This window comes from Macaca nemestrina, chromosome 11, assembly GCF_043159975.1.
Source record: "Macaca nemestrina isolate mMacNem1 chromosome 11, mMacNem.hap1, whole genome shotgun sequence".
Taxonomy (NCBI): Eukaryota; Metazoa; Chordata; class Mammalia; order Primates; family Cercopithecidae; genus Macaca; species Macaca nemestrina.
The window spans coordinates 91,966,319-91,981,252 of record NC_092135.1 but is presented as its reverse complement, the minus strand read 5'-3'; positions in this window follow the sequence as shown (position 1 = coordinate 91,981,252).

Here is a 14,934-nt window from a genome sequence, read left to right as displayed (position 1 = left end):
TGCAGCTTCTAGCTGGAAATTCCTAATTAGAAGATTTACATTGTTTTGTTTATAAATGTAAAATTTTCACATGGATTGTAAAGTTCACAAAGTATAAGCTTAATAGATACTGTTTGACTTTTCCAAAACCAATATAAGAATATGAGAATACTTGCTTTCAATGGCATTAATTCTATGTCACAGTTTGTTTGTATCCATTCTTTAGCCCTGTTTGTTTGATTATCCATGTCAATATCTCAGTTCAGTGTTTGGATACTAGGAATATTGCTACCATGAACATAATTGAACATGTGTGGTGACAAAGGCTTGTTTTTCTAAGATATATGCCAAGAGGTAAAATTGCTTATTTATTGTTAATTTACTTCATTAGCTGACGTGCTCTTTGTATTAGCTCTTAGGGTCTCAGAGTGATTTTTAATAATGATAAAAATCTTAAATAGAAAGAAGAGAGTAAACAAAATCAGTCTGTATCCTAGTGTCAATGTGAAGAAATATAGACTCTTAAAACAGTAGTCAAAGTTTAATAAAAGCAATTAAGAATCTATGTGTATACATATGTATAACATGCTAACTTTTCAATATATTATGTAATATTGCATATATTATGGAATATCATATATGATACAGTTGTGTTAATCTTCTGATGTCATATACCATATAACATAGTTTATTATAAATGTATATTACTCACATCAGCTATTGAATAATAGTTACATAAGATATGCTATGTAAAAGTCAAAGTATAGTTACCTAGATTAAAACTATTACAGATAATTTCCACTATTGTAAAAAATATATATAATGGGTTAAATTAAAGTGAGCCCTTGTTTCCACTGATTTTCTATTCAAGACTTAACACTCTTTAAAAATTTGATATTGAAAGACACTATAATTCATTAATTTTGATATTTATTTCATTTTTTTCTGTTATTCATTTCTATATTAATGAAATTTCTAGTGTTAACATGGATTATTTGGTACATATATGAGTCTGAAATATCTAAGTAATATAAAAATATATATTATTTTTCAGCTGCATAATCATATGTGTTATTACAATTCTGCATAGTCAATTATTCTAGTTTTCTCTTTTTTCAATTTCAGCTGGTTCTTTTTATTTATTTATGAAAATATTAGAATTTATTATTAAATAATTAAATAAAAGCTGTCACATAAGTCATTACAAAAATATTGCTATAGACAGAGACAATAAGTTCTATTTTTACATATGCTAATGAATTCTATCAATCTATCAACAGATATCTGAGCACCCAAACATTAAACGTATTGAAATCTAAAAGCGTCTCTAATTGGTCATAATTTACTAAGCAACGCACGTAACTTACTAATTTAAAATGTTCCCTTTGGCAATGTATGTTTTTCCTCAAACTACTATAAAGATAATATGTTGATTAGCCAGTAGAAATACTATGATTATAAATTAGTTATATGGTAATTTAAATAACTGAAAATTGTGTGCGGAAAAGCATACCTAATTTAAATTCTGAGGATATGCTCTACACAGGCAGTTCTCATTAGAAATGGCAAAAGCAGTAGGTAGAAAGCGCCAAAATGACACAGCCCGTGCATTCAAATACAGATAGTATGCTTGTATTTAATAAGCACAGCAGGTGAGCAATTGGATTTGAAAGGGAAATTAAATGGGCTGACCCAAGTGCTGAGACATTTATTGTGTTGCTCCACACTTTTTATTCTATGATTACTGCAAAGCTCTTTTGTAAACCAATATGAAGGCACACTATTAGAGCAATTGTGCATCAATTAAGTATTGTAGCTACAGGAAGAAACACAAATACATTTTCAAAGGAAGTCAAATTCAATGTGTTGTTATGTCCAAGCTGATTCTTTATGCTGCAAATTGGGTATTTTCTTATACTCAGACCATTTATTGATAGCTGATAATAGCGTAGAGTGAAAACTTGTAGGACTTGATCTACTACTTTTCAACATAATACACTTTTCAAAAGAAACATTTTGACCCTTCCTCCTTCCTGTGTCATTTATATTATGAAGCATTCTTTTGTTCTGTTTTTGCATATATTGTGTAACATGGATGAAACTTTCAAATAAAAACTATTTGCCATTATATCGAAAAAAGTATTAATTTATTTAAACCATTCCCTTTCCAAACTGAAAATAACTAGCTTACTACAGATGTACATAAGGATCATATATGTTAAAGTAAAAAGCTAATATGTAACGAGGAACAAAGAGCTGGAAAATTGGAGATAAGGTGGGGGCTCATCTGTGGTGTTTTATTATTGGGCATCTAGCAATTATTCCCAGATATATTTATGGACAGTACTGCAGGAGTCAAAGAGCTATCCTAAAAGCATTCTGGCCATAAGTCCATGTTTTAAATGGAAAGGAAATAATTCAGGCTTAAAGCAGCATAGAATAATTGAACTGAGAGCAGAGCGAAAGATTCGAAAGCAGGACACAAGATATCTCAAGTAATTATAAAGATGCATCTAATCTCTAGTTACTTTTGACAAACTGTTTTTGTGATTTATGGCAGGTGCTTGTTTATAAACCCATTTCTACTCAGACACAGTGAAAAACATTTATCATTCTGCTTGGCTTTTCTTATTAGATAAATGTCACCTAAACATAACCTAAATCTGGAATCTTGCTAGTGTGGCATGTGAACTGGTGGTGTCTCTTTGACCACCTTCATTTTTCTATTGACCCACAGCAGCCAACAGTATTTGACCGTGAGTATCCTTTAGCCCCTGTGCTGTTTTGTCAAAAGAAGAAGAAAAAAAAGCCATTCAGAGTAGTGGAGGTCAGCAAGGTGATGTTTATCAACAGACAACTCAATATTGATTTTGTTTTAAATCTTCTACCCTGTAGCTGTTTTCAGTTAGTAATTAATAATAACCAATGAAAGGGCTTTTATATATTAAGGAGATATGTATGTTGACAAAACCAAATCAATCAATAAAAGTATCAGTCACCTGGAAACCAAGAGCTAAATGAATTGTCCAGTAAGGATAGTGGGAAATTAGAGTAGCTTTTAAAGTCTTGAAAAATTTGATTTTCTATGAATTTCCCCACTCCGCCCAACATTATCCAACTTTTAAATTGCCATTCTCCTTTGTATTACTCTGTTTCCGTGTTGTTAATAAAGACATACCCAAGACTGGGTAATTTATAAAGAAAAAGATGCTTAAGGGACTCAGAGATCCAGTGGCTGGGGAGGGCTCAGAATCATGGTGGAAGGCAAAGGAGGAGCAAAGTCATGTATTACCTGGCAGCAGGCAAAAGAGAGCATGCGTAGGGGCATGTGTGGGGAGATCTGATGGTTCATAAAACCATCAGATCTCATGATACTTATTCACTATCACAAGAACAGCATGGGAAAGACCCAACCCCATGATTCAGTTACATCCTATCGGATCCCTCCCATGACAAGTGGAATTTATGGGAGCTACAATTCAAGATGAGATTTGAGTGGGGACACAGTCAACCCGTATCACTTCTTTACAATATTCGGTCCATAATTGTTAATGTATTGAAATTTAACAGCATTTTCCACACCTATATTTAATGATTTGTAATTATTATGTGAAAGCATGACCTATATTTAACTGTAAATGGCTAAGGATGTATGTAAAATTAGTAATAAAAATAAATCAAGTAAATTTATACAATATATGACAAATAATGAAGATAGGTAATGTAATAGAAAATGGAGAACTGCATTCGTTTTGCAAATGACATGGATACATTATCATGTTAATTAACTTGTTTTAAAAGTAAGTATTGGCTGAGCATTATGGCTCAAATCAGTAATCCCAACACTCTGGGAGGCCAAGGTAAAAAGTTTGCTTGATGCCAGTGGTTTGAGACTAGCTTGAGTAACATAGTGAGACCTCATCTTTAAAAATAAATTAAAAAGTAAAAAAAGTATTCATAATTCAGAAAATGGATGCTTTAAATAATTATTAAATAACTTAATGTTAATTTTCATGTAGGTTTTATGGCTAACTACATAATTTAATACATTAAATAAGGTGCATAAATATTTTTAAATATTTTCTGTTATGATACTTAAAATGTAAAATAAAGTTTGTAATGGTAATTTTTATTTCCTTATCCCATTTTAAAATTGGAAGAATCTCCTCCTTTTATAGAGTTGGATATTATTTATTTACTTATATATTAACTTTCATTTTAAATTTTGGGTAACATGTGAGGCTTGTTATATAGGTAAAATTGTATCCTGGGGGGTGTTGTACAGATCATTTCGTCACACAGGTATTTAGTCATACCCGTTAGTTATTTTTCTTGATCTTCTCTCTCCTTCCACCCTCCACCCTCCAACAGGTTTCTGTGTGTGTTGTTTCCCTTTATGTGCCCATGTGTTCTCATTATTTAGCTCCCACTTACAAGTGAGAATATGTGGTATTTGGTTTTCTGTTCCTGCATTAATTTGCTAAGGCTAATGGCCACCAGCCCTACCCATGTTCCTGCAAAGGAAATGATCGCATTCTTTTTTATGGCTGCACAGTATTCTGTGGTGTATTTGTACTACATTTTCTTTATTCAGTCTATTATTGATGGACATTTAGGTCGATTCCATGTCTTTGGTATTGTGAATAGTGTACAGTGAATATTCCCATGCATGTGTCTTTATAATAAAATAAAGTTTTATTCCATTAGGTATACACCCAGTAATGGGATTGCTGGGTCAAATGGTATTTCTGTCTTTAAGTCTTTGAGGAACTGTCTTCCACAATGGTAGAACTAATTTACACTCCCATCAATGGTGTGAAAGCATTCCCTTTTCTCCAAAACCTCACTAGCATCTCTTATTTTTTTGGCTTTTTAAAAATAGCCATTCTGACTGGTGTGAAATGGTATGTCATTGTGGTTTTGATTTGTGTTTCTCTAATAATCAATCAGTGATGTTGAGTTCTTTTCATATGATTTTTGGCCATGTGTGTGTCTTTTTTTTTTTTTTTTTTTTTTGGATAAGTGTCTATTCATGTACTCTGCCCACTTTTCAATGGGGTCATCTGTTTTTTTCTTGTACATTTGTTTAAGTTCCTTATAGATGCTTTATATTAGACCTTTGTCAGATGCAGAGTTTGCAAAAATTGTCTCCCATGTTGTAGGTTGTCTGCTTATTTTGTTTATAGTTTCTTTTACTATGTGGAAACTGTAATTTAATTAGATCCCATTTATCAATTTTCTTTTTGTTGCAATTGCTTTTGGCATATTAGTCATGAAATCTTTGATTAAGTCTATGTCCTGAATGGTATTGCATAGGTTTTTTTTTTTTTCTAGTGTTTTTATAGCTTTGGGTTTTACATTTACGTCTTTAATCCATCTTGAGTTAATTTTTTATATAATGTGCAGGAAAGAGATCAATTTTTAATTTTCTGTATATGGGTAGCAGGTTATCCCAGAACCCTTTATTGAACGGGGAATCCTTTACCCATAGCTTGTTTTTGTCAGGTTTTTGAGCCACCACACCCAGTCCATTTTGAACTTTTGATGTAACAATTACATATCTTTTCTATTGCATATTCCTTAACAAGTTTTTGTAGTTATTATGTTTTAATAGTTTTGTTTTTATCCTTCACACTAAAGATATGTGATTTACACACCACCATTATAGACTTAGAAAATTCTAAATTTGACTGTGTACTAAGTTTATCAGTGAGTTTTATACTTTCAGATGAGATGTTTTGGGTTGCTCTTTAACATCTTTTTTTTTTTTTTTCTTTTGAGACTGAGTCTCGCTCTGTTGCCCAGGCTGGAGTGCAGTGGCGCGATCTCGGCTCACTGCAAGCTCCGCCTCCCGGGTTCACGCCATTCTCCTGCCTCAGCCTCCCGAGTAGCGCCGGCCGCCTCGCCGGCTAATTTTTTGCATTTTTAGTAGAGACGGGTTTTCACCGTGTTAGCCAGGATGGTCTCGATTTCCTGACCTCGTGATTCGCCCGCCTCGGCCTCCCAAAGTGCTGGGATTACAGGCTTGAGCCACCTCGCCCGGCTTTTTTTTTTTTTTTATTTTTACCTTTAAGAGCACTCTTTAGTATTTCTTGTAAGAGAGTTCTTATAATGACAAATTCCCTTAGCTTTTTATTTTTTGTCTGTGAGTCTTTATCTCTCCCTCATTTTGGAAGAATAGCTTCTGGATACAGTATTCTTGATTGGCAGGCTTTACCCTTCAGTATTTTGAATTTATCATTCCACTCCCTCTTAGCCTGTAAGGTTTCTGCTGGGAAGTCTGCTGCAAGGTATATTGGAATTAGTTTATATGCTGTTTCTTTGTTCTGACGGCTTTCAGAATCCTCTCTTTGTATTTGATCTTTGGTAGTTTGGTTATAATATGTCTTGGGAGTTTTATTTGTATTGAATTTGATTGGTGACCTTTGACCTTCTGGTACCTATATATTTATGTCTTTTTTCAGGTTTGAAAAGTTTCTGCTATTTTTTAATGATGTTTCTACCACTTTGTCTTTCTTTACTATCTCTTACACTCCAATAATGCAAATATTACCTCTTTTGGTGCTATCCCATACATCCCATAACCTTTCTTTATTCCTCTTTATCATTAATTTCTTTTCTTCTCTGACTATATTTTCAAATAACTTGTATTCAACAGATTCCTCTCTTTAATCCGTTCTTCTGTTGATGCTGTCTATTACATTTTTCATTCTGTTCATTGTATTTTTCAGCATCATAATTTGTTTTATTTTTGTAAAACTCCAATTCTCTATTAAATTTCTTGTTCTGATCACTTCTTGTTTTCTTATTTGTTAAATATTTTATCTATATTATCTTGAGGTTTGCTGAGCTTCCCTAATACAGCAATTTTGATTTATTTGTCAAGAAGTTTATATATCTCCATTTATTTTGGGTCAGTCACTGCCACTTTATTTTGTTCATTTGTTTATGTTCATGTTTGCCTCGCTGTTCTCGATTCTTGCCACTGTGCATCTATGTCTGTTCATTGAAGAAGTAGGTAATTATTCCAATTTTTATAGTTTAGCTTTTTCTGGGAATGACTGTTAACAGTAAGCCTGTGCACAGATTCTGGGCAGGTTGTCTGATGTCTTCTCTAAGCTTGTGACCACAGCAGCTGTTGCAGTGCTAGTGGGACTACTAAACCCATGATCACTGCATTTGGAGTAGCCCAGGGTTGTAATCCTGTGGCCCCCAAAGCTCGTGTAGCACTGGGGTGCACGCAAAGCCTTTGAGGCTTGCCTGTTGCTGAGGTTTGTCTGGACCCAAGTCCACTGCAGTCAGTTGGAGAGGATTTGGGCCAGAGATTGAGTCTATTTTGCAGGGACTATGGGTTCTCACCTGATCATGGGGAAGTACAGGAAACTCTGTTTATGGGTACCAGTCTGGATTCTGGAACTGTAGGGGTCTGTCTGACACTGGATTTTACCATGGTGGGCCCAGTATTCGGTATCAAAGCAAAGTCCTATGCTCACTTCCTTCTCTTTCCCTCAAGCAGATGGGTCTGTCTCTGATATTGTTTGGCTGTGTCCCCAACCAAATCTCATCTTGAATTGTAGCTCCATAATTTCCTCGTGTTGTGAGAGGGACCTAGTGGGAGATAATTGAATCACGGGATTGGTTCCCTCATACTGTTCTCACAGTGGTAAATAAGTCTCATGAGATCTGATGGTTTTATAAGAGGAAACCCCTTTCATTTGGCTCTCATTTTCTTCTCTTGTCAGCCACCAGGTGAGATGTGCCTTTTGCCTTCCATCATAATTACGAGGTTCTCCCCAGCCATGTGGAACTGTGAGTCCATAAAACCTCTTGCTTTTGTAAATTGCTCAGTCTTGGGTATGTCTTTATCAGCAGCACAAAAATGGACTAATACACTCTCTATGTTGCACTACCTGGAGTTGGGGGAAGGATGATGTACATACTTAAAACTATCTGCTCTACTCTCTTTAATACATGTTTTCTTATTATTATGCTACAATCAAGTATTGTGATCTTTCTCTCACTCTGTCTCTCTCGATAATCTGTCCTCCAGACTTAATCATACAGAATTTTGTCATATGAAGATTCTATAGCACTATGTCCTCAAACTTTTTAGAAGCTCTTTTGTGGAGCTAGAAAGATCCACTACACAGCTTCAGAGGTCTTAGAAAAGAGTGTCACAACCATACTGTTGATTTTGTCTTCCTATGAAACTTTCTCTTCATAGCCAGAAATTTGACTTGTTGAGAAATGGTTTTATTTTCCACCTCTGAAATTTTTAGTCTATCCATATTTCCTCTAAATTCTGCTTATAAACTGGCAAATTCTTTTTAGACTCTGTTTCCTGGTTTGCTACTACATAAACCAGTTACACTTTTAATATTTGACCAAAAAGTTACCACTAATGCTACAAGTTCATTAAGTAAATGTCCACTATTTCAACTTTTACAAAATTTTTCGCTACTGTCTGACATCCATTAGCATTTTTCTGGTCTCCTATAACAGTTTCCTGATGCCAGTTTTCAAGACAATGTCACATACATTCAACCCCACGCCTTGCACCAAATTATGAATTATTTTGCATTGTCCTATGAATATAATGTAAGGAATTCATCTCAAAAATTCTGCAACATACAACAATGATCATTTAATTGTTCATTTTCTTTTTGCATACACATGGGTATGTTAGCTAGCATTTAATTGATATAATCTGGACTTAACTTTGTCTCAGAATATAAGTTTGGATCATATATGCTCCATGTACCTTAAATACTAACACCGGTGAATATCTGAGCCATATTCTTATGGTGAAAGGCAGGAATTCAAGACTACTAATCCAACTGAACTAGTACATTCAATTCACCAGTCATATCACAAGTCCTATTATCCCATTGGCCAAAGCAAGTTACATATTAAGTCCAGTAGCAATAAGATAAGGAAGTATACCTTTCCTGTGGAGATCTAGGGGTAGTGGTAGTAAATATTTCTGGATTTTCAAAGCAACTGTAGACATGGAGTCAATTATTCAATTTCTAGAAGCTAACCATGAAACCCAATTATTAAAACTTATTTTCTTCGTTTTTGTGCAAAAAGCCAATGTGGAAATCTGGAATTACATACATTATTTCCTTTACCAATTATATTTCTTGCTATTAATTTTCTGAAATCAGAAACAAATAAATTTTTTACCATGCTTGGGTCTGAATGACTCCCTAATATTCCCTGCAGATCAGACTATGACTGATATACTTTGTGTTACATATGCCTTGTATTCCAAACAAATGATTGATATAATGTTGCTTGCAGAAATTAATAGGCCAAAGGAATTGTTGGCTGTTAAGAACATGGACTTTGAATCAAATAGATCTTTTTATTTTATTTTATTTTATTTTATTTTATTTTATTTTATTGTGTGTGTGAGATTGAGTTTTACTCTTATTGCTCAGGCTGGAATTCAATGGTGTAGTCTCAGCTCACTGCAACCTCCTCCTCCTGGGTTCAAGTGACTCTCCTGTCTCAGCCTCCCAGGTAGCTGGGATACAGATATGTGACACCATGCCCAGCTAATTTTGTAATTTTAGCAGAGACAGGGTTTCACCATGTTGGTCAGGCTGGTCTTAAACTCTCGACCTCAGGCGATCCACCCACCTCAGCCTTCCAAAATGCTGGGATTACAGACGTAAGCCACCACATCTGACCCTGAATCATTATATCAATTTTGACCTTAGTATTTATTAGGTATAGGACTTGTGTAAGTTATTTCACCCTTACTATATTTCAGTTTACATACTGTTAAGTGTGAGCTGTTGTGAAGGTTAAATGAATATTACATGCACCATAATAAATAAAGTGCCTCAAAGTTACAATGGAATGTCAGCTAGCTGTTTTTCAACACAAGGCATTATAAGAGATATTACAAAACAATGCTCATGTGTTCTCATACAGACACTGACATTCTCAAAATGATGTTGAATATTATTAATATTCAGTTTATTTTTTCAGACTATTGCATTGTACTATATACTTCTCATGCAATACATATTGTGTATTGTTTTCTTCAGTTATATACATCTAGGCAGCCTCAAACTCCTTTATTCCCTAAATGCCACAGTGACCTTCCTAATGCAAGATTTTTTAGAAGCCCAGGTGAAAGTTTCACATGATCAGAATAACAGGGCAATGAGACACAGGTACTTAATTTCACAGAATGTTACCAGATTGCTCTTCATAATGCATACAAGCTCTTTTTATCCCACCACTATCTCAAGAGAGCTCCTGTTGCTTACCTAAGTATGTGCAATTTAGACTATCTTCCCATGTTTGCCAATTTCATTAGTGTAAAGTAAATTTGAACTTAGTAAGTTAATTGAATATTCAATAAAATGTTAGCATATGATATAATGCCTAGCATTTACATATGCTTTCTTAATTATTTCTTAGAACAACATTTAAATAATGTACTGTTGTATCTCATATTTCATGTATAAGAAAGCTGAGACTTGAATTTACAAAGCTTGTACACAAAATAGTTGCCTAGCTCTAAATTTTCCAATCTAAATTAGCCAGTGAAATGTAAGATTTTGTTATATTTCCCTAAAATATGGCAGCTTTTATAATCACATAATGCATATTTAGAGAAAAATAATTGAACAGAAGGAGAATTTTTAAAAACACTACGTGAGCAACATCACATCTTTATTTTTATATGAAACTACTTGTAATGCTTTCTGTGTGTGAATTATAGTATCTTGACATTTTTCTAAAGAAGGAAAAATGATCTAATTTAATTAAACTGTTGAATTGAAATAACCTAAATTATAAATCCAAAAATGCTGCTCAAAGTTAATTTAATCCCTGAAAACAGAAACATTGCATTTAAAAGTTTTCCAGATAAAATAAAATGTGACAGATCAGATTTTTGGTCTTTGAGAAATCTTAAAATCTTAAAATTATAATGTATGAAAATCTCAAAGAAAAGTTTTGTGTTACCGTGACATGACATAAAGAAACGTAATGGAAAACACAATGATAAGCGATTCTACTATTTAAGAAGTATGTTAGCAATTTCAAAACAATTGTCACAAAAATTTTATTGAATTTTTAAATTAAAAAAATCAGAAGGTTTTTTTGGGGGGTGGAGGGGTACAGACTCCTGAGTTCTTAGGTTTAAGCCCTTTAAAACTTCATTTAACATTAATTGCATCACAATTTGACTTTCATATCAAAAATGTTAATTTAACTATGGTTTGAAATTTCAGAATTAGTAATTCAACCTTTATAACTGCTATGAGTCATATGCATTCCTTTTCCTTACAGAAGAAAAAATTATAACATACGGCTGCCCATTTTTTTAGAAGCATTATATGCAATATGAATGGAAAGTGCAAAGACTCATCACATATTATTTCTAGATAATCTAGAATTAGAAGCATTCTTCAAAAGAACTGTCATATGTTAAGAGGAAACCTTTAAAATTATGCAAATAATGCAAAAAATCCCTATTCAACTATATACCATTATGAAGTACAGATCTTGTAATATTTTCTAAAATAGATGTTGCCCCACTACTCTTCTTATGCTAATTATTAGATTTTTTCTCAGAAAAACATTTACCAAGTGGTCATTAAGTCAGTATGGTAACATACGCAATTGGCAGCAATTCATCCATCATAGCCCAAAGTAGAAAATTCCATCCTTGGACAATGCTGAAGGTAATGTAAGAAACTTTATAGACAAAATAAAATGTGATAGATACATGTATTTTTCTTTAAAATTATTGTTGTAACTTCATTATTCTTCCTGTATTACTATAATGATGGTTTCCCTGTTTGTATCCATGTTAACTACTGGGCCATAGAGATTTTCTAGAGAATACACGGAAGGGCTATGTAAAGACAGCTTTCTCACCCCTATTGCCCTAGAACACTCAGAAAAAGAAACTTCCCTCGTTTGTTTAAGCAACACTGATTCCTTTCAGTGTTCTTCACTACAGTTTAAGTTCTACTTTAGTGAGAATCTTTTAGTCTGAGTGTATAGATTGCACTTCAGGCTGTTAATATCTTTTCGGAGCCTACATAGTGTTACAAAGTTGTAGTCAGTGTTTCACATTTATATGCCCTAGCTTTCATACACAATATGGTTGTTGTGTATAGAACATGTGTGACTATTTGACATCCCACTAATATTCACTAGCACAACTTAAAGGTGACCTGGCAAATGCATGAGTTGAAATTCTGTCAGATGATGAGTAAGGGAAAACATTTCAATGAGAATGCTGAATAACAAACTCTCTCAACAAAAATATTTGCCTCAGCTGAATTTGCAAAAGTACAATTTTTTGTAGTTTTTGTTTTAGTTTAAGCAGGGACAATTGAATTATTTTTTCCCTCTTATGAGCATATTTATTATTCTCAAACAGTTTATAAAATGTTAAGCTTTAATATATTAGTGATGTTAATTTCTATTTTATATTTCAAGAATTGCAGTATTATCTAGTTAGCTTGGCAATTTAATTTTTTTCCAAACATTTTATTTATTTATTTATTTATTTATTTATTTTTAGTTTTTTGAGATGGAGTCTCGCTCTGTCACCCAGGCTGTTGTGCAATGGCACAATCTCCACTCACTGCAACCCCCACCTCCCGGGTTCAAGTGATTCTCCTGCCTCAGCCTCCTGAGTAGCTGGGATTACAGGTGCACGTCAATACACCCAGCTAGTTTTTGTATTTTAAGTACAGACAGGGTTTCATCATGTTGGCCAGGCTGGTTGACCTCAAGTGATCCACCCGCATTGGCCTCCCAAAGCTCTGGGATTACAGGCATGAGCCACCATGCCTGGCCCAAACATTTTATTTATTTATTTATTTATTTATTTATTTATTTATTTATTTATTTTTATTATACTTTAAGTTCTAAGGTATATGTGCAGAATGTGCAGGTTTGTTACACAGGTGTACACATGCCATGGTGGTTTGCCACACCCATCCACTCGTCATTTACATTTGGTGTTTCTCCTAATACTATCCTTCCCCCAGCTCCCTACCCCAACAGGTCCTGTGTGTGATGTTCCCCTCCCTATATCCATGTGTTCTCATTGTTCATTTCCCACATATGAATGAGAACGTGTGGTGTTTGGTTTTCTGTTCTTATGTTAGTTTGCTGAGAATGATGGTTTCCACCTTCTTCCATGTCCCCGCAAAGGACATGAACTCATCCTTTCTTACAGCTGCATAGTATTCCATGGTGTATATGTGCCACATTTTCTTTATCCAGTCTACCATTGATGGGCATTTAGGTTGATTCCAAGTCTTTGCTATTGTGAACAGTGCTGCAAAAAACATACGTGTGCATGTGTCTTTGTAGCAGAATGATTTATAATCCTTTGCATATCTACCAAGTACTGGGATTGCTGGGTCAAATGCTATTTCTGGTTCTACATTCTTGAGGAATTTCCACACTGTCTTCCACAATGGTTAAACTAATTTACACTCCCACCAACAGTGTAAAAGCATTCCTATTTCTCCACAACCTTTCTAGCATCTGTTGTTTCCTGACTTTTTAACGATTGCCATTCTAACTGCCATGAGATGGTATCTCGTTGTGGTTTTCATTTGCATTTCTCTAATGATCAGTGATGATGAGCTTTTCTTCATGTTTGTTGGCTGCATAAATACCTTCTTTTGAGAAGTGTCTTTTAATATCCTTCACCCACTTTTTGATGTTGGTTTTTTTTTTCTTGTAAATTTGTTTAAGTTATTCGTAGATTCTGGATATTAGCCCTTTGTCAGATGGATAGATTGTTAAAAATTTTCTCCCATTCTGTAGGTCGCCTTTTCACTCTGATGATCGTTTATTTTGTTGTGCAGAAGCTCTTTAGTTTAATTAGATCCCATTTGTCAATTCTGTCTTTTGTTGCCATTGTTTTTGGTGTTTTAGTCATGAAGTCTTTGCCCATGTCTATGTCCTGAATGGTATTGCCTAGGTTTTCTTCTAGGGTTTTTATAGTTTTAGGTCTTACATTTAAGTCTTGAAAGTGACAGGGAGCATGCAATTTAAAAATTTTAAGCCAAAAATGTGGTAAATCACATGTGTAACAAGTTTATGCGAGTAAAAATAAAGCACCACTTTAACTTTACTTCCTTTGATACATACTGAAAATAACGTATAGAAGAGCTCTGTGACAAATGGTAGATTAGCCCTAACTGCAACTTATCCATACTGCCTTTATATATCCTGTACATGATTTATAATGATACAGTGATCTCTCGTGGATATTTTCAATCCTATGTAGATAGATTTGGCACTAGATTTTTTTTTTTTTTTTTGAGACAGGATCTTGCTCTGTTGTCTAGGCTGGAGTGCAGTGGTGTGTTCATAGCTCATTGTTACTTCGAATTCCTGGGCTCAAGTAATCCTCCCGCCTTAGCCTCCCAAATGCCTAGGACTACAGGCACATACCACCATGACAGGATAATTTTTTAAATTTTTTGTAGAGATGAAATTTTGCTATGTTTTCTAGGCTGCTCTCAAACTCCTGGCCTCAATAGATGCTTCTGCCTCAGCTTCTCAAAATACTGGGATTAGTTTTGGCAGAAAATTTTAACAATTTTTTGATTAAGTTGTATGATCATGAAAGTTGCTTGCAATAAAACCAAGTGTGATTTCTTTTTGCAAGCAGCTTTTATGATCGTCCAACTTAATCAAAATTATTCAAGATTTGTTCATATAGATATATGTATACACATATACTCTCTCTATATATAAACTATATATAACAATTTAGCTTGCTTTTCTTCCACATTAGTATAGACATTTCTTAGGACTAGAGACAATTCACTTGAAACATTGTTTCTCAGACATTCAAGAGCAGTTTCACTTAAGAAATTATGACCTTACAGTTATATTCTTTTCAAATGAACAAAAATTGACAAGCACAGTCATAATAATTTCTGCCACTTG